Here is an 18,900-nt window from a genome sequence, read left to right as displayed (position 1 = left end):
TACTACATTATCTGTACTCAGAGAGTTATCACTGTGTTATCTGTGGTGTTACATAGGACTGCAGGTAACACTACTATCTGTATTTAGAGAGTTATCACTGTGTTAACTGTGGTGTTACATAGGACTGCAGGTGACATCTACATTATCTGTGCTGTGTACATATGTGCCGGCGTGCGTATATATAGGTCTGTTTGTGAATGTGTCTTTGTGCTTGTATATTTGTGCCTTTTATGTATTTGTATATATTCCTGTCTGTGTATTTATATCCCAGCGTGTGTGCGTATATGTGTCTGTACGTCTATATATATATATATATATATATATATATATATACCTGTATGTATGTATTCCAGAATGTGTGTATGTATATTTGCCTGTATGTCTAAATATCTGTCTTTATGTATGTACAGTATATATGTTCCAGCGTGTCCATATATGTGGTTCATTTTTGGTTTGTGTAGGGGGCGGCAATATAGAGTCCCGCACAGGGCGCCATCCAAGCTAAGGCCGGCCCTGGCTGTCACCAACCCTAGTCAGAAGGAACTCCGTCGCTGCCTGCGCCAAATGACCTCCTCGGCTCCTCCGGTAAGTCACACCAGGCAGAGCGGAGAGTGGTAGCGGTAGGCTACTGCTCACCGGTCTGTTCACAGTGTGGCGCTAAGTACAAGGGGTGGGAGTGTGGCGCTATTTAAAAGGGGGGGGGGGAGTGTGGCGCTATTTACAAAGGGGCAGCGGGCTGTGTGTGGCACTAGCTACAAGGGGGGCTGTGTGGCACTATTTACAAGGGGGGCTGTGTGGCACTATTTACAAGGGGGGCTGTGTGGCACTATTTACAAGGGGGGCTGTGTGGCACTATTTACAAGGGGGGCTGTGTGTGGCACTATTTACAAGGGGGGCTGTGTGTGGCACTATCTACTGGGGGCTGTGTGTGGCACTATCTACTGGGGGCTGTGTGTGGCACTATCTACAGGGGGCTGTGTGTAGCACAATCTACAAGAGATGGGCTGTGTGGCGCTATCTACAGGGGGCTGTGTGTGGCCTCTTTAATTTATTTTCTTTTATTTTTATGTTAATTACATTATAGAACTATATCGCTTGTAAAATGTAGAAATGCTTTTATACTCAAGTTACATAAAATAAATTGTGAACAAAAAATTACATCTCATCGATTGGTAGGGAAAAGAAAACATGGCAAGGGGGAAGGAGACAGGGCCGCCATCAGGGGGGTATTAGGGGTACTACTGTAGGGGGCCCGGCCAAACTTAATTGAAAGGGGGGCCCGGCAACTGCCGCGACTTGCCTTTGTTAGAAAAAAACAGGCCCCTGCAATTAGGCCTGTTCTTTTCACCAAAGCAATGTCGTGAGCTGCGGGCCCCCCTCTCATCAAACACCGCTGTGAGCTGCGGGCCCCCCTCTCATCTAACACTGCCGCGAAACACCGCGCGCGACCGCTCGCGCGAACGACCGCAAGCGCGCGCCGGCGCACTCGTTACCGCAAACGCGCGCTCACGCGCGAACGACCTGGGGAAGGCTGGAAAGCAACCCGCTCGTGCCCGCCGCCGAGAGGGATGCGGTGCGCACGCACCAAAAGTACAGCGACCAATCAACTGGGAAGAACAGCGGCGCACAGTCTAATTACCTGCTGGCCCGCCTCCGACTCCTCGTCCTCCGCCTCCTCGTCCTCCTCCTCGGCCTCCTCGTCCAGCGCCTCCTCGTCCGACTCCGCCTCCGCCTCCTCCTTCTTCTCCTCCTCCAGAGCGTAGCTGCGTAAGGAGAGGGGGAGGAGTCCAGTTCTTGCGCGACGGCAGGAGTTCTTCGATCCCCGCAATTTTCTGGAGCCTGGAGGTGAAGGACGACATCTGGACCGAAGACATCGCCTGACGAGGACTGGAGAGGGAGCAGCTCTTCTGACACAGTGAGTAAAGTGTCTGAAAGTGCTGTTTATGTATGGCCCTGTTCACACAGAGTATTTTTGCAGGCCAAAAAAATCTGCCTCAAAATTCCTTAAAGAATTTTGAGGCAGATTTTGACCTGCCCACACTATCTTGCCGCGTTTTTTGCTGCGTTTTTTGCCCGCGGCGATTGAGGACAGCAGACAAAAAAGGCAGCGAAAAATGCATTTTCTGCCTCCCATTGATTTAGATGGGAGGTCAGAGGCAGAACCGCGGCAAGAAAGGACGTGCTGCTTTTTCTTTTTTCCGCGACTGGCTCCCATTGATTTCAGATTAAATCAATGGGAGGCGGTTTTGGAAGTTTTTTGGTGCTGATTCTGACGCAGTGTCCGAGTCAATATCAAGGCCCAAAAACTCTGTGAACTGGGCCTTATTGTTAGGGCTTATTCAGACGAACGTGTAATACGTCCGTGCAACGTGTGTGATTTTCACGCGCCTCGCACGGACCTATGTTAGTCTATGGGGCCGTGCAGACTGTCAGTGATTTTCACGCAGCGTGTGTCCGTGTGTCCGCTGCGTAAAACTCACGACATGTCCAATATTTGTGCATTGTTCGCGCATCACGCACCCATTGAAGTCAATGGGTGCGTGAAAGTCACGCCCAGCACATGGAAGCACTCCCGCAGCCGTATAAACTATGAATGAAAACAGAAAAGCACCACGTGCTACAAACATCCAAACAGAGTGTCATAATGATGGCGGCTGCGCGAAAATCACGCAGCCACGCATCATACGCTGCTGACACACGGAGCTGTTATGGACCTTTTGCATGCGCAAAACGCCACGTTTTTTGCGCACGCAAAAATCACGCGCTCGTGTGAATCCGGCCTTAGGGTAGGAACACACTAGGCATGAACACTGCGGATTTTATGCAACACATTTTATTGTGGAAAATCCACAGTGTATCACAGTCACAGCCGAGTGGATGAGATTTGAACAAATCTCATCCACACGCTGCAAAAAAAATTGACCTGCAGTGTGGCTTTTTAGGCCGCAGCATGTCAATTTATGCTGCAGAATCGCCACTCGTCTGGTGCGGAAATGCTGCGGTTCTGCCGCAAAAATCACAAAAGAGAAAAAAAAAAGGCACTTTTTTAAATTGATAAAAAAGTTTATACTTACCCCGGCCGTAGTCCTGGTGACGCGATCTTCTATTCTTAGCGCAGCTCCTGGAGCTGCTGCCGGTCTCTAAATAGGCAGTTGGTCCAGTAAAATTTGGAATTATTTTTTTTTGTGAACCAGCTTAAAAAAATACAAAACTTTTGTGTTAGGGCCTGTTCACATCACCGTTCGCTTCCGCTCCGGGGTTCCATCTGAGGTTTCTGTCGGGTGAACACCGCAACGGAAAGTGAAAGTGACAGCACAGCTTCCGTTTCAGTCACCATTGATCTCAATGGTGACGGAAACATCGCTAATGGTTTCCGTTCGTCACCATTCCGGCTGGTTTTCGGACGGAATCAATAGTGCAGTCGACTGCGCTAATTGTGACGGAAGCTGTGCTGTCACTTTCACTTTCCGTTGCGGGGTTCACCCGACAGAAACCTCAGAAGGAACCCCGGAGCGGAAGCGAACAGTGATGTGAACAGGCCCTAACACAAAAGTTTTGTATTTTTTTAAGCTGGTTCACAAAAAAAAATAATTCCAAATTCTACTGGACCAACTGCCTATTTAGAGACCGGCAGCAGCTCCAGGAGCGACATCATAAGGGACACACTAGGCGGATATGCTGAGTAAAACTACACAGCTTATCCGCCCCGATAGCCGCAGGGAATTCTGCAAGCAAAACCGCACCAAGTAGTGGTGCAGGTTTCGTGAGGCGTGTCCGCTGCGGGAATCCTGCAGGGAAAAAAAAGTTTAGACTTACCCCGGCCGTAGTCCTGGTGACGCATCTCTCTCTTCTGAACGTAGCCCCGCCTCCTGGGATGACGCTGTAGACCATGTGACCGCTGCAGCGGTCACATGGGATGAAAAGTCATGACAGGAGGCCGAGCTGCGCTAAGACTAGAGGATCGCGTCACCAGGACTACGGCCGGGGCAAGTCTAAACTTTTTTATAAATTTAAAAAAGTGCCTTTTTATTTTTTCTCATGTGTGATTTTTGCGGCAGAACCGCAGCATTTCCGCAACAGAGGAGCAGCGATCCCACAGAATACATTGACATGCGACTTAAAAAGCCAAAAGCCACACTGCAGGTCAATTTTTTTTGCAGAGTGTGGATGAGATTTGTTCATATCTCATCCACTCTGCTGCGACTGTGATACGCTGCGGATTTTCCACAATAAAATGTGTTGCATAAAATCCGCAGCGTTCATGCCTTGTGTGTTCCTACCCTAAGGCCGGATTCACACGAGCGCGTGCTATTTGCGCGCGCAAAAACATGGCGTTTTGCGCATGCAAAAGGTCCATAACAGCTCCGTGTGGCAGCAGCGTATGATGCGCGGCTGCGTGATTTTCGCGCCATCATTATGACACTCTGTTTGTATGTTTGTAGCACGTGGTGCTTTTCTGTTTTCATTCATAGTTTATACGGTTGCGGAAGTGCTGGGCGTGACTTTCACGCACCCATTGACTTCAATGGGTGCGTGATGCGCGAACAATGCACAAATATAGGACATGTCGTGAGTTTTACGCAGCGGACACACGCTGCGTGAAAATCACGGACAGTCTGCATGGCCCCATAGAGTAACATAGGTCCGTGTGAAAATCACGCGCGTTGCACGGACGTATTACACGTTCGTCTGAATAAGCCCTAACAATAAGGCCCAGTTCACAGACTTTTTGGGCCTTGATATTGACTCGGACACTGCGTCAGAATCAGCACCAAAAAACTTCCAAAACCGCCTCCCATTGATTTAATCTGAAATCAATGGGAGCCAGTCGCGGAAAAAAGAAAAAGCAGCACGTCCTTTCTTGCCGCGGTTCCGCCTCTGACCTCCCATCGAAATCAATGGGAGGCAGAAAATGCATTTTTCCCTGCGTTTTTTGTCTGCTGTCCTCAATCGCAGCGGGCAAAAAACGCGGCAAGATAGTGTGGGCAGGTCAATATCTGCCTCAAAATTCGGTGCGCGGTTCCAGGCGGTCGCCGGTGCCCATGCGCAGGAGTTTGCGGGTGCGCGCGATCGGTCGCACGGGCGGCGGTGTTTGACGGCCCCATGACGACCCCCATGCTACCCAGGGCCGCCATCAGGGGGGGTATTATGGGTACTGATGTGAGAGGCCCGGCCAAACCTAATTGAAAGGGGGGCCCGCAGCTCACAACATTCTTTTGGTGAAAAAAACGGGCCCCATTGCAGGGGCCTGTTTTTTTTCTACCAAAGGCAAGTCGCGGCAGTTTGCCGGGCCCCCCTTTCAATTAGGTTTGGCCGGGCCTCTCACATCAGTACCCCTAATACCCCCCCTGATGGCCGCCCTGGGTACCATGATATAGTGCTGGACGGAGTACCGTTAACAGGCGGTGCCACGGTAGGGGGGCCCAAAAAATTTAGCTGTAGGGGGCCCTGAAATTCCTGATGGCGGCCCTGGAAGGAGATGTCGGGAAATAAGTTGGGGGGGGGGGGGCGCCAATCTGAATCTTTGCCCCGGGTGCAGGAGAACCTAGCTACGCCTCTGTAGTTGGCATACCAGCACAAGGAACATGCCTTTTGGGTCAGTTAATACATTTAATTCTGCAAATATTAAAGTACATTTAAAAGCAATCAATGCTCCTGCCTTTTTCTGGGTATGGGCATGATATACATGTGGGAAATTCATATTTTTGATTCTGTGGGCATCTGTTTCTAAAAGATGAGTCTCTTGGGCACATATAATGTCAACATTTTCGGACCTGCTTTCAGACCAAAGTGGGGATCTTTTGAAGGGGTGATTAACCCCTTCAGGACCCAGTCTGTTTTGGCCTTCAGGACACAGCCTATTTTTTCAAATCGGACATGTGTTACTTTATGTGGTAATAATATCGGAATGCTTTTACCTATCCAAGCGATTCTGAGATTGTTTTCTCGTGACATGTTGTACTTTATGTTAGTGAAAAAATTTGGTCGATAATTTTGGTATTTATTTCTGAAAAACACCAAAATTTGCAAAAATTAGCATTTTTCTAAATTTAAACGTATCTGCTTGTAAAACAGATCGGAATACCACACAAAATAGTTACTGGTTAACATTTCCCATATGTTTGCTTTATGTTTGCATCATTTTTTGAACATTCTTTTATTTTTCTAGGACATTACAAGGCTTAGAACTTTAGCAGCAATTTCTCATATTTTAAAGAAAATGTCAAAAGGCCATTTTTTCAGGGACCAGTTCAGTTCTGAAGTGGCTTTGAGGACCTTATATATTAGAAAATCCCCAGAAGTCATGCCATTTTGAAAACTGCACCCCTCAAGGTATTTGAGTCCGCATTCACAAAGTGTTTTAAGCCCTTTTACATTACTTTAGAAGAAAAATTGTAAAAAGGGGGTTTTTTAAACTTTAAACTTTTTTCTTTCTCACTACTAATAACTTTAATTCTTCTACACATTTTATTAGTCCCCTTAGGGGACTTGAACCAGCAATCATTGGATCGCTGGTACAATATACTGCAATACTAATGTATTGCAGTATATTGTTATTTTTACAGGCTTCTGTAACCGCACGATCGCTGTTCCTGTTCGTTAGGGCATGTCCCTTCTTTCTCCCGCGAGGCTGTTTTACCGCTCGCGGGAGAAAACCGCCTCCGCCTCCCATTGAAATCAATGGGAGTCATTTTCGACCGGTTTTTGACGAGAATTGCGGAGCGGTTTCCGCGCCAAAAAAATTGTCATAATGCTCTGTGTAAACAGGGCCTTAGAGTTTTTTGCGGCATTTTTTACGGCCGTTTTTGGAGCTGTTTTTCTATTCAATCTATTCAATTCTAGTCAATGAAAAACGGCTCAAGAAGTGACATGCACTTCTTTTTATAAGGCGTTTTTTTTACGCGGCTGTTTTTAAATCAATCTGCAGATGTTTGGAGGCATTCAGCCCCCGTATTTTCATCCATTTTTCGGGATGTTTACGGCCCGAAAAACGGCTGAAAATATTCTGTGTGAATATACACTTATTGGTCTTTCAGCTCCGTGCACCACGGGCTCTCTGGGGGATTCCTGGTCCCAGTTCTGTCATGTGTTTGAGTTCTCCTCCTGGAGTGAGTGAATAACAGAGAGGATCTGTCTTTAGGATGAGTTTCGGATTATTTGTTGATAAGATTTTTTACACACTGAGAACACTTTATCTGTCGCTTAAGTTGTAGGTGGAAGCGGAGCTAAGTGAACACACGGCCATGTCTGCTGCTATCAGCACACGTCCCCGAGATTCTAGTCTTTCATATGACCCCAGGATCGCAGTTGAATACACAGTCGGGAGTGGAACTGTATACTATGTGATCACTCTGTGTTGCTGGGCAGGGAAGGGGGAGAAGCTGTATGACGACGATTGGTCAGCGTCATACAGAAAACATAACACCGCCCAGACTGAAAAGAAAGAGTCACCTCCTATTTGGCAAGTATGGCCACATTAGCATATTTAGAAAAATGCTCATAACTTTGCAAATAATGAACGTTTTTGAAAACAAATCACCCTATAGTTATCAGCATCATAGCGCCTATTAGATTAGTTAGGAGATAGGGAATTGATAAACTAGTGATGGATTCTCTTTAAATAACTCATGGTACTGCAGTTTAGGTAGTCTATGAGTGATTGGCCCATTACCTAGTAGAAAATGTTCTTTTCTTTCTGTACTAAAAACATTCCTCATCAGGCTGCACGCTGAATGTCCATATTAATTGTGGTATTGTCGATATTAATTGTTGGTGAATCTGTAATTCTGCCAAAAATTATCTTCTGAAGTGCCATATAGAACTGGCACTCATATCAACCTTTCTATGGTGCTCAGATTTCTATCAAAAGCAATCTCCACCATTATTAGTTGGTGGCGGGGGAGGGGAATATTTCTCCAGAGGTCACCACATAACTCAAAGTCGGCCTTGACTTCACCCGATACATTTACAAAGCAATAACCCACATACTCATTCCATTGTAATCTATTATAGGAATGACCCCTGCGATTATACAGAATTGCAAAGCCAGTGGTAAGAGAAGAAACGTGTATATTACTGAGCTTTAGATGTCAACCATAATCCAACACTGGTGATGTGATGTGATGTGTTTCAACCACTCACCTTAGACCAGATACTGTACCACATACACCACCGATCATGAGGGTTGACAGGTCCTTATTTCAGGAGGGGTTATTATCCAGGGGTAAGATGCATAATGGGTGGTACAAGTGAGGAGAAGGGGCTCAGGTCCCATAAAGTTCTTGTTATGCCCGTTCCTTTATGTTTACTTTTCTCAGACTCCAGATAATCAGCTTCTGTGGACTGTTCTGTACCAGACTGAAGCGATTTTAGTATATTTATTTTAATGTTATTTTTTTAGAAAGGTGTCAGGAATTGACGATTTATTACCAGATCGTTCAGGGGATTTCACATCAAACAGAAAAGATGACACTGACAATGAATAGATTAAAATAGGTTTTATTAATACCTATTATAACTACCTACCTAAACCATCCAGGACAAATTATAGGATTTACTGCAAACAACGGATGTGAACCAGAGGAAGGCGAAACATAACCCCCATGTGGGGGAAAAAAAATTCCTTCCTGACCCCAAGTACTGGCGGTCGGCTACTCCCTGGTTCACTGCAGTGATAACACTGGATGGGGCCCTATTGCTAATACTTTTTTATATTTTGTTTTCTCTTAAACCCCATATTCTCTCCCTCTCTCACCCCAGATGCTTTACGTCCCTCCCTCCCTGACCTCAGATGCACTCCCTCCCTAACCTCAGATGCTCTCCATCCCTCCCTGACATCAGATGCCCTCCCTCGCACCCTGACCTAAGATGCTCTCCCTCCCTGACCTCAGATACCCCAGCCTCATCTCCCGCCCTGACCACAGATGCCCCATCTCCCGCCCTGACCCCAGATGCCCCATCTCCCGCCCTGACCCCAGATGCCCCATCTCCCACCCTGACCCCAGATGCCCCATCTTCGTCACCTGACGACTTTCTAGACGCCCTCTCCGTCGCCTGACGCCTTTCTAGACGCCCTCTCCGTCGCCTTTCTAGACGCCCTCTCCGTCGCCTGACGCCTTTCTAGACGCCCTTTCCTGACGCCTTTCTAGACGCCCTCTCCTGACGCCGTTCTAGACGCCCTCTCCGTCGCCTGACGCCTTTCTAGACGCCCTCTCTGTCGCCTGACGCCTTTCTAGACGCCCTCTCCGTCGCCTGACGCCTTTCTAGACGCCCTCTCCGTCGCCTGACGCCTTTCTAGATGCCCTCTCCGTCGCCTGACGCCTTTCTAGACGCCCTCTCCGTCGCCTGACGCCTTTCTAGACGCCCTCTCCTGACGCCTTTCTAGACGCCCTCTCCGTCGCCTGACGCCTTTCTAGACGCCCTCTCCGTCGCCTGACGCCTTTCTAGACGCCCTCTCCATCGCCTGACGCCTTTCTAGACGCCCTCTCCGTCGCCTGACGCCTTTCTAGACGCCCTCTCCATCGCCTGACGCCTTTCTAGACGCCCTCTCCGTCGCCTGACGCCTTTCTAGACGCCCTCTCCTGACGCCTTTCTAGACGCCCTCTCCTGACGCCTTTCTAGACGCCCTCTCTGTCGACTGATGCCTTTCTAGACGCCCTCTCCGTCGCCTGACGCCTTTCTAGACGCCCTCTCCGTCGCCGGATGCCTTTCTAGATGCCCTCTCCGTCGCCTGACGCCTTTCTAGACGCCCTCTCCGTCGCCTGACGCCTTTCTAGACGCCCGCTCCATCGCGGGATGCCTTTCTAGACGCCCTCTCCGTCGCCTGACGCCTTTCTAGACGCCCTCTCCGTTGCCTGACGCCTTTCTAGACGCCCTCTCCTGACGCCTTTCTAGACGCCCTCTCCTGACGCCTTTCTAGACGCCCTCTCCGTCGTCTGACGCCTTTCTAGACGCCCTCTCCGTCGCCTGACGCCTTTCTAGACGCCCTCTCCTGACGCCTTTCTAGACGCCCTCTCCGTCGCCTGACGCCTTTCTAGACGCCCTCTCCGTCGCCTGACGCCTTTCTAGACGCCCTCTCCGTCGCCTGACGCCTTTCTAGACGCCCTCTCCGTCGCCTGACGCCTTTCTAGACGCCCTCTCCGTCGCCTGACGCCTTTCTAGACGCCCTCTCCGTCGCCTGACGCCTTTCTAGACGCCCTCTCCTGACGCCTTTCTAGACGCCCTCTCCGTCGCCTGACGCCTTTCTAGACGCCCTCTCCGTCGCCTGACGCCTTTCTAGACGCCCTCTCCGCCGCCTGACGCCTTTCTAGACGCCCTCTCCGTCGCCTGACGCCTTTCTAGACGCCCTCTCCGTCGCCTGACGCCTTTCTAGACGCCCTCTCCGTCGCCTGACGCCTTTCTAGACGCCCTCTCCGTCGCCTGACGCCTTTCTAGACGCCCTCTCCGTCGCCTGACGCCTTTCTAGACGCCCTCTCCGTCGACTGACGCCTTTCTAGGCGCCCTCTCCGTCGCCTGACGCCTTTCTAGACGCCCTCTCCGTCGCCTGACGCCTTTCTAGACTCCCTCTCCTGACGCCTTTCTAGACGCCCTCTCCGTCGCCTGACGCCTTTCTAGACGCCCTCTCCGTCGCCTGACGCCTTTCTAGACGCCCTCTCCGTCGCCTGACGCCTTTCTAGACGCCCTCTCCGTCGCCTGACGCCTTTCTAGACGCCCTCTCCGTCGCCTGACGCCTTTCTAGACGCCCTCTCCGTCGCCTGACGCCTTTCTAGACGCCCTCTCCGTCGCCTGACGCCTTTCTAGACGCCCTCTCCGTCGCCTGACGCCTTTCTAGACGCCCTCTCCTTCGCCTGACGCCTTTCTAGACGCCCTCTCCGTCGCCTGACGCCTTTCTAGACGCCCTCTCCGTCGCCTGACGCCTTTCTAGACACCCTCTCCGTCGCCTGACGCCTTTCTAGACGCCCTCTTCGTCGCCTGACGCCTTTCTAGACGCCCTCTCCTGAGGCCTTTCTAGACGCCCTCTCCTGACGCCTTTCTAGATGCCCTCCCCGTCGCCTGACGCCTTTCTAGACGCCCTCTCCGTCGCCTGACGCCTTTCTAGACGCCCTCTCCTGACGCCTTTCTAGACGCCCTCTCCGTCGCCTGACGCCTTTCTAGACGCCCTCTCCGTCGCCTGATGCCTTTCTAGACGCCCTCTCCGTCGCCTGACGCCTTTCTAGACGCCCTCTCCGTCGCCTGACGCCTTTCTAGACGCCCTCTCCGTCGCCTGACGCCTTTCTAGACGCCCTCTCCGTCGCCTGACGCCTTTCTAGACGCCCTCTCCGTCGCCTGACGCCTTTCTAGACGCCCTCTCCGTCGCCTGACGCCTTTCTAGGCGCCCTCTCCGTCGCCTGACGCCTTTCTAGACGCCCTCTCCGTCGCCTGACGCCTTTCTAGACTCCCTCTCCTGACGCCTTTCTAGACGCCCTCTCCGTCGCCTGACGCCTTTCTAGACGCCCTCTCCGTCGCCTGACGCCTTTCTAGACGCCCTCTCCGTCGCCTGACGCCTTTCTTGACGCCCTCTCTGTCGCCTGACGCCTTTCTAGACGCCCTCTCCGTCGCCTGACGCCTTTCTAGATGCCCTCTCCGTCGCCTGACGCCTTTCTAGACGCCCTCTCTGTCGCCTGACGCCTTTCTAGACGCCCTCTCCGTCGCCTGACGCCTTTCTAGACGCCCTCTCCTGACGACTTTCTAGACGCCCTCTCCGTCGCCTGACGCCTTTCTAGACGCCCTCTCCGTCGCCTGACGCCTTTCTAGACGCCCTCTCCGACGCCAGATTTCCTTCCCGATGCCCGCCCTGCCTCCCTGACCCAAGATGACCGCCCTGCCTCCCTGACCCCAGATGACCGCCCTGCCTCCCTGACACCAGATGACCGCCCTGCCTCCCTGACCCCAGATGCCAACCCTGCCTCCCTGACCCCAGATGCCCGCCCTGCCTCCCTGACCCCAGATGCCTCTCAGACCGCAGATTCCCTTACTCCTCTCATGAAGAAAGACACAATCCTGGCCCTTGCTCTTCTGAGAATCATGGCTGCTGGAATGCAGAACCAGGCGCAGCTTCGTGTTTCTTCCTCTTCAGATAGATGAATGGTTCTTTCAGGTGTAATCTCCATTGTTGGCTCCTGTGAACAAAATGAAGTAATTTCAAAGACTGTATGGTCTGTACACTGAACTCCCCCATGTGTAATGATTCTAGAGCCCAAACAGTAATAACAGCTATGTATGCAGGGTTACCCTAATGTATTTCTGTAGGGGTGTGCAGCTGCACATGTCGCGTCACCACTCCCCAGTAAATGTTACTGCTAACATAGAGGCTGCCTCCATGCACTATTCCTTCTGCCTGCAGTCTTAGGGTATGTTCACACGGCCTATTTACGGACGTAATTTGGGCGTTTTTGCCAAGAATTACGTCTGAAAATAGCGCCTCAATAGCGCTGACAAACATCTGCCCATTGAAAGCAATGGGCAGACGTTTGTCTGTTCACACGAGGCGTAAATTTACGCGCCGCTGTCAAATGACGGCGCTTAAATAGACACCCGCGTCAAAGAAGTGACCTGTCACTTCTTTGGCCGTAATTAGAGCCGTTATTCATTGACTCCATGAATAGCAGCGCTAATTACGGCCGTAATGGACGCGGCGTTCAAGCGCCTGCACATGCCGTTACGGCTGAAATTACGGGGATGTTTTCAGGCTGAAACATCCCCGTAATTTCAGCCGTAACGGACGCCCTCGTGTGAACATACCCTTACTCTTGACAAGCTTCCAGTGTCTGACTAAACTACAACTAGGAGGACTGCAGAACCTTTAGTGATATCAGTCATATGATTAAATTACTGCACCCAAGCACCGCAAAGTAGAACAGAAAAACTGATAAGTGTGTGTGTATGTGTAGTCTATGGTGTGTGTAATGTATACTTTGTATGTAGTGTATGCTATTCAGAATTACCATGCAGGTGTCTAGGAAAGTTGGGTGATCTATTCAGAGGGATCTGTAATTCAGCCATCTTAGTTGTAACCCAGATTTCCAACATTATTATATTGAAGAATATTCTAAGTATTCTAAGCAATTTTAATGAATTAAAATCGTCCATAAACAGCACCTACGGGTTGTGTGGGTATTAATAGTGCCATTTCTATAGGTTTATGGGAGTGGCAATTGCTAATTAAGGAAGCGATTCCCATAATAAAAATATATTAGGAAATTATTCAGTCCATTTTATAAACGTGCAGAACGCTGAGCTATTTATACTAATATCTCAAAGATAGCAAAATAAAAACTTCTACAGTAGAGAGAATCAGAAGCTTATTTATTCAGCTATGCAAATCAAATTCACTATATAACAGCCACTATCACTTATCGCTTTGCACTCGCATTTCACTCCTGAACGCCGCAGCACTTTTTCCCTGTGTCCAGTGCTGAACACAAGTTTCTGATGCTGGGCAGTATCCGAGCCTAGTGCCGCAGAGCCTGGTGGTGAAGACGACCCGGCAAAGAAGAAAAAGTAAATGCAGTGGTCTGGTTTGTGGTCTGACTTTATTTTTGGTGTGTTTTGGGATCTAAATTTAGTTTGGGTTAAAGTCTGAATTTGTTTTGGGGTTAGGTCTGAATTTATATTTGCGTCAGCCTAGGGGTCTGAATACATTTTTGGGCTTGGTCAGGGTTCTGAATTACCTGGGGTCCTGGTCTGGTTTTTGGAATTTATTTAGGGGTCTTAAAGGGGTTTTCCCATGAGAGACATTTATGACATATCTGCAGAATATGTCATAAATGTCAGATAGATGCGGGTCCCTCTTCTTGGACCATCACCTTTCTCTAGAGCAGGGCCCCCTAAACCCCGTTCTACCGCTCTGTTTAGTGACTGAAGCTGGAGATTTCCGACCCTGAAGAAGAAATCAGCATAGCTCGCTGAGCTACGCTGTTCTCGTAAGTCCCATAGAAATGAGTGGTAGTTACAGAAACAGCGTAGCTCGCATGCTACATTGCTTCCATAACTGCCATTCACTACTATGGGACTTACGGATGCACTGTAGCTCAGCGAGCTACGCTTTTTCCGTGAGTCCCAACCAAATAGTCAGGAAGTGGCCGGAAGGCAGCAGGAGCAGAAAAAGGTAGAACGGGGTTTAGGGGGCCCCGTTCTAGAGAAAGGTGCAGGTCCCAGAGGTAGGACCCGCACCTAGCTGACATTTATGACATATCTTGTAGACCTGTCATAAATGTCCATCATAGGAAAACCCCTTTAATTAATTTAGGTGTCAGGGTTCTCAATTAATTTTGAAGTCTGGTTTAACTCGGCCATTTTGATCTTTCTTTAAAGCTACAGCGTTCACCATATAGGGTAAATATTTTTATTTTTTTTATGGTTCGGGCATTTTGGACGTTAGGATAACTAATGTGTTTGTTTATTTGTGTATTTATTTTTATATGTGATCTAGGAAAAGGGGGGTGATTTTAATTTTTATATTTTTAAATTAATTTTTTTTAGCCCCCTTAGGGGACTTGAACCTGCGATCATTAGATCGCTTATGCCACAGACTGCACTAACAGTATTGAAATCTATTGCAAATCAGATCAGTGCATTGTTTGATTGCATCAGTGCAAATCTTCCTATAGCAGGACTGGGAGCGTTTACAAGCTTCCTGGCTACTATAGGAACACACCGGCTCCCGCGATCTCACCACATGGGAGACGGTGACCAGCCACAAACGGAAAGTGAAAAACCCTTCAGATGCCGGTGGTCACATCTGACCCCAGCAACTGAGGCAGTGGCGTAACTACCGCTATAGCAGCCGTAGCGGCTGCTACGGGGCCCGCAGCATGAGGGGGCCCGTGCCACCCGCCGGCACGGGCCCCCCCCATGGCCGGAGGCTCCGTTAGCAGCTGCTATGGCTGCTACAGTGTGACGCCACTGAAGGGGTTTTTCCTACAAAAGACATGCATCCCCTATCCACAGAATAGGGGATACATGTGTGATCGCTGGGACGGCAAGCGATAATTAGAACGGTGGACCGAAAGTCCCCCGAAGTTCTCCATGACAAACCTCAGACTTCCGGGGTCTGTCTGCAGCTCCATAGAAATTACTTGCGCATGCGTGACCAGCGCTCCTTTCATTTTTATTGAACTGCGCAGACACCGGAAGCCCGAGGTTTGTCATGGAGAACTTCGGGGGAATTTCGGTCCCCCGTTCTCCTTATCGCTGCCAGCAATCACACATGTTTCCCCTATCCTATCCCATCTCTTTTGTAGGACAAACTATAGGCCCTTTTTTTTTGGGGGGGGGGGCTATATGGCGTTATCTACAGGGGGGATTTGGGTCTGTAAGTCATTATCTACAGGGGGCTGTGTATGGCGCTATCTACAGGGGGCTGTGTATGGTGCTATCTATAGGGGGGCGCTGTGTGGTGGAATCTATAGGGAGGCACTATCTACAAGGGGGCGGTTGTGTGATACCCAGCGGAGGGGGGGGCCCCAGTCAAAAGTTTGCTATGGGGCCCAGTCTTTCCTAGTTACGCCCCTGATCTGAGGAGTTAAATGCTTGAAATCAGAGATGTCTGTGATAGCAAGCATTGCCACTGGGTCCCTGGTGTGTAACACAACAGAGACCCAGAAGCTATGGCGCCAGCTGGGCTTCAAAGCAAGCGCCATTTTTAAATACCCTGTACCGACATAAAAAGACAGTACAGCGACGGGAAAGGTTAAATCTGAGGCTGGCCCGTCTATAAGGTGGGGAGTCTATGAAACCCAAAACTACACATTGAAATGTAACAGATAATGTTCAGAATGAGTAAATGCTGAGTGTGATATATGTAAGGAATCTGTCAGAGACATTGTGAGCGCTATTTCCAGTAATAACTAGGTTTCTGGTTTATTATAATGTGAATATAAAGAATGTAATGTCAGGTTAATATGTAGAGAAGTTGTGGATCCTCATGAAGTAATACCATTATCTGCTGACATCACTTACATCTTCTGGGATCATCATGCCGTCGTCCAGCTTCATGTAGATCGGCTACAACAGAACAGGGAAGAATTCGTTTTTCTGGGTTATATAATAATGTTATATATAATCTCCTATTTTTCTTGTGAATGCCATGTCCACCCATTTCAGATTCCTTCTCACACTCTGCTGTCAGTACTGAATGATCCCGCAATTAGATTTATCTATGGAAAACTCCTTCTGAACGATATTCTGCCGAACTATAGACCCTCTTGTTGGGCTCTGAGATGTTTAACTGGTTCCCGACCGCTGGCTGTATATTTACGGCCAGCGGTAAGGGTCCTTAAAACCCGAGCCATAGACTTTTTACGGCTCAGGTTTTAACTTGCTGCCTGCGCGATCGGGCAGCTGAATGTCGGGTCTCCGGCTGTCAGTGACTGCCGGGGACCCTGAGGAGAGGATAGAAGCAGCTTTCGCTGCTTCTGTCTTCTCTGATGACTTGTACACAGCGCTCAATGAACGCTGTGTATAGGAATAGAGACAGCAGCAGCGGCGCTTTCTCTATTCCTTCCGGTGTTCATGTGACTGGTCACATGATCGCCGGGTGCCGTTACTGACAGACTGCTGCTGGGTCTTACAAGACCAAGCACAGCCCTATTAGTGACAATCGTCACTATGAGAGGGCTGATTTCCCCTGTAACTGGGGATGCTGTGCAGCCCCAGTTACAGTGGAAAGACATGGTGTAAAAGAAAGGAAAAAATATAGATAAAGTTCCCCAAAGGTCTTTTTTGACCTTTGAGGGACAGACCATAGTAATAAAAAATAGTCAAGTCAAGTGCAAAAAAAAATTAATAATAAATACACATAAAATACCCACCCCAAAAAAAAACGTCCCCCCCGCCAATCATTTTTGTAACGCTAGTACTGACCCAATTACCCTAATATAGACATGTAATATATTATAATTTCCGGTAGACAATGACGATCACAAATGAAAGGTCTATTTTAGGGTAAAACTATGTTATTACCAAAAAAAATAGCTGAAACTTAAGAAAGCTTATTTTTTTACTATTATTTTCAAACTTTATGAATAAAAATTCTACATTAGCAAAAAAGGTGCGTATAAAAACGATAAAAAAAGAAACCTGCATTGTCTACGGAAAAAACGTCGCAAAAATCACGTCGTCAGCCCAACAAATAAAAAAGTTATAGCCATTTAACTAACACGTGCTAAAAAGGGCTTAATGGTGTCTGGTCCTGAAGGCGCAAAATAGCCCGGTCCTGAACTGGTTAATGTTATTCTGTGCTGTGGTTGAGGGTTATATGTCATGTCTATCTAGTAATAGTAACAGTGAGGCTCTTACCCCGTCCTCAGCATCTTCTTCTGCATCTTTATCCTTATACAAGGAAAGAAATAAAATATAATTCTACCATATCATTTTCTTATAATTCTTTTATATATCTGTGGTGGGGGAGGGGGGATTTGTGCTGGTAAAAACAGTTACTGTGATAAATCTACTTTTCAGCTGTTGGAAAGAAAGTCCAACCCGGGCCGCAGAACATAGGAGGAGGCCACATGACCGGGGTAATAGGAGGAGAGAGGTTATGGGGCGTTGCCTGAGGATTATAGTGGCACGAAGGCAGTGCCTGCGCCATTAGGAGGAGAAGCACACGCAGGTGAAGTTTTCCGCCCACCCTCACTATTTGTTTTATTGTTTTGTTATGCTGCGTTTCGGTGATGTTTTATTTGTCATGGCAGTGGTTGGCAGGTTGGAGGTCCTTGGTGTTAAATTGGTGGGGGAGGAACTCATCGTGGGTATGGTCCTTCCCAAATTATGCAATATGGAGGCTCTGGCTATTTTTGGGCCCCTGCTGGGTGGCGTCCTGGAGAGCAAGGTTGAATTATTGGCTATCTGCAGTTGTATACGCTGCAACTGAGCTGTGGGGAATCGGCTGGGGGTAAATACTGCACTTATTAGTCGCTGAGCAGATACCCTACTTAGCTCCAAGGATCTCTTTCCTCGGAATGTTTGTTATTAATGTTGATAATGTTGATTATTTATATTTGATGGTAATATTTTTATTAGTTATTGTTTGTCAATAAAATGGCTGCTGTGGCCAACCTTATAAAACCATGAGTCTGTCCTTATTGAGGGAAATAGGAGTACAAGGATGGGATTGGGTGGTTGGCCTCAGTAGGGGGTTTAGAAGGGTTTACTAGAACCGAACTCTATCATCCCTCAGTCATGGAATAGAGGCTTCTATGTGATATATACAGTCAGGTCCAGAATTATTTGGCGGTGACAGAAGTTTTGGCATTTTAGCTGTTTACCAAAACATATTGAATATACAGTTATATAATCAATATGGGCTTAAAGTGCAGACTCTCAGCTTTAATTAGAGTGTATTCACATCCGAATTTGAGGAAGGGTTTAGGAATTACAGCTCTTTAATATGTAGCTGCCTCTTTTTCAAGGGACCATAGGTAATTGGACAACTATCTCAAAAGTTATTTAATGGGCAGCATGCGCTATTCCCTCGTTAATCCATCATCAATTAAGCAAATAAAAGGTCTGGAGTTGATTCAGGTGTGGTATTTGCATTTGGAAGAAGTTGCTGTGAACCCACAACATGAGGTCAAAGGAGCTCTTAATGCAAGTTAAACAGACCGTTAGGCAGACAAAAATGAAGAAAACCATCAGAGAGATAGCACAAATATTAGGAGTGGCCAAATCAACAGCTTGGTACATTCTTGAAAAAAAGAGCGTACTGGTGATGTCGTGAACTCCAAAAAGCCTGGACGTCCACGAAATCCTTTCCCTGGTGAAGAAAAACCCCTCCACAACATCTACCCTGTGAAGTACACTCTCCTGGAAGTAGGTGTATCAGTATCTAAGTCTACCATACAGAGAAGACTTCATGAGAGC

General features: G+C 48.4%; 1 long non-coding RNA gene across 1 annotated transcript; it reads right to left on the bottom strand.

Annotated features, from left to right (window-relative positions):
* Positions 1-11,289: 11,289 nt before the first annotated feature.
* LOC142741055 (uncharacterized) lies at positions 11,290-17,377 on the bottom strand. Its single transcript, XR_012880982.1, has 3 exons — positions 17,338-17,377; positions 16,000-16,044; positions 11,290-12,158 (listed from the first exon to the last, which is right to left on the bottom strand). It is a non-coding gene; the product is annotated as an uncharacterized LOC142741055 (long non-coding RNA).
* Positions 17,378-18,900: the final 1,523 nt, after the last annotated feature.

The sequence above is a fragment of the Rhinoderma darwinii genome, chromosome 2 (genome assembly GCF_050947455.1).
Source record: "Rhinoderma darwinii isolate aRhiDar2 chromosome 2, aRhiDar2.hap1, whole genome shotgun sequence".
NCBI classification, from domain to species: Eukaryota; Metazoa; Chordata; class Amphibia; order Anura; family Rhinodermatidae; genus Rhinoderma; species Rhinoderma darwinii.
This window is presented reverse-complemented; position numbering and strand designations above follow the sequence as displayed.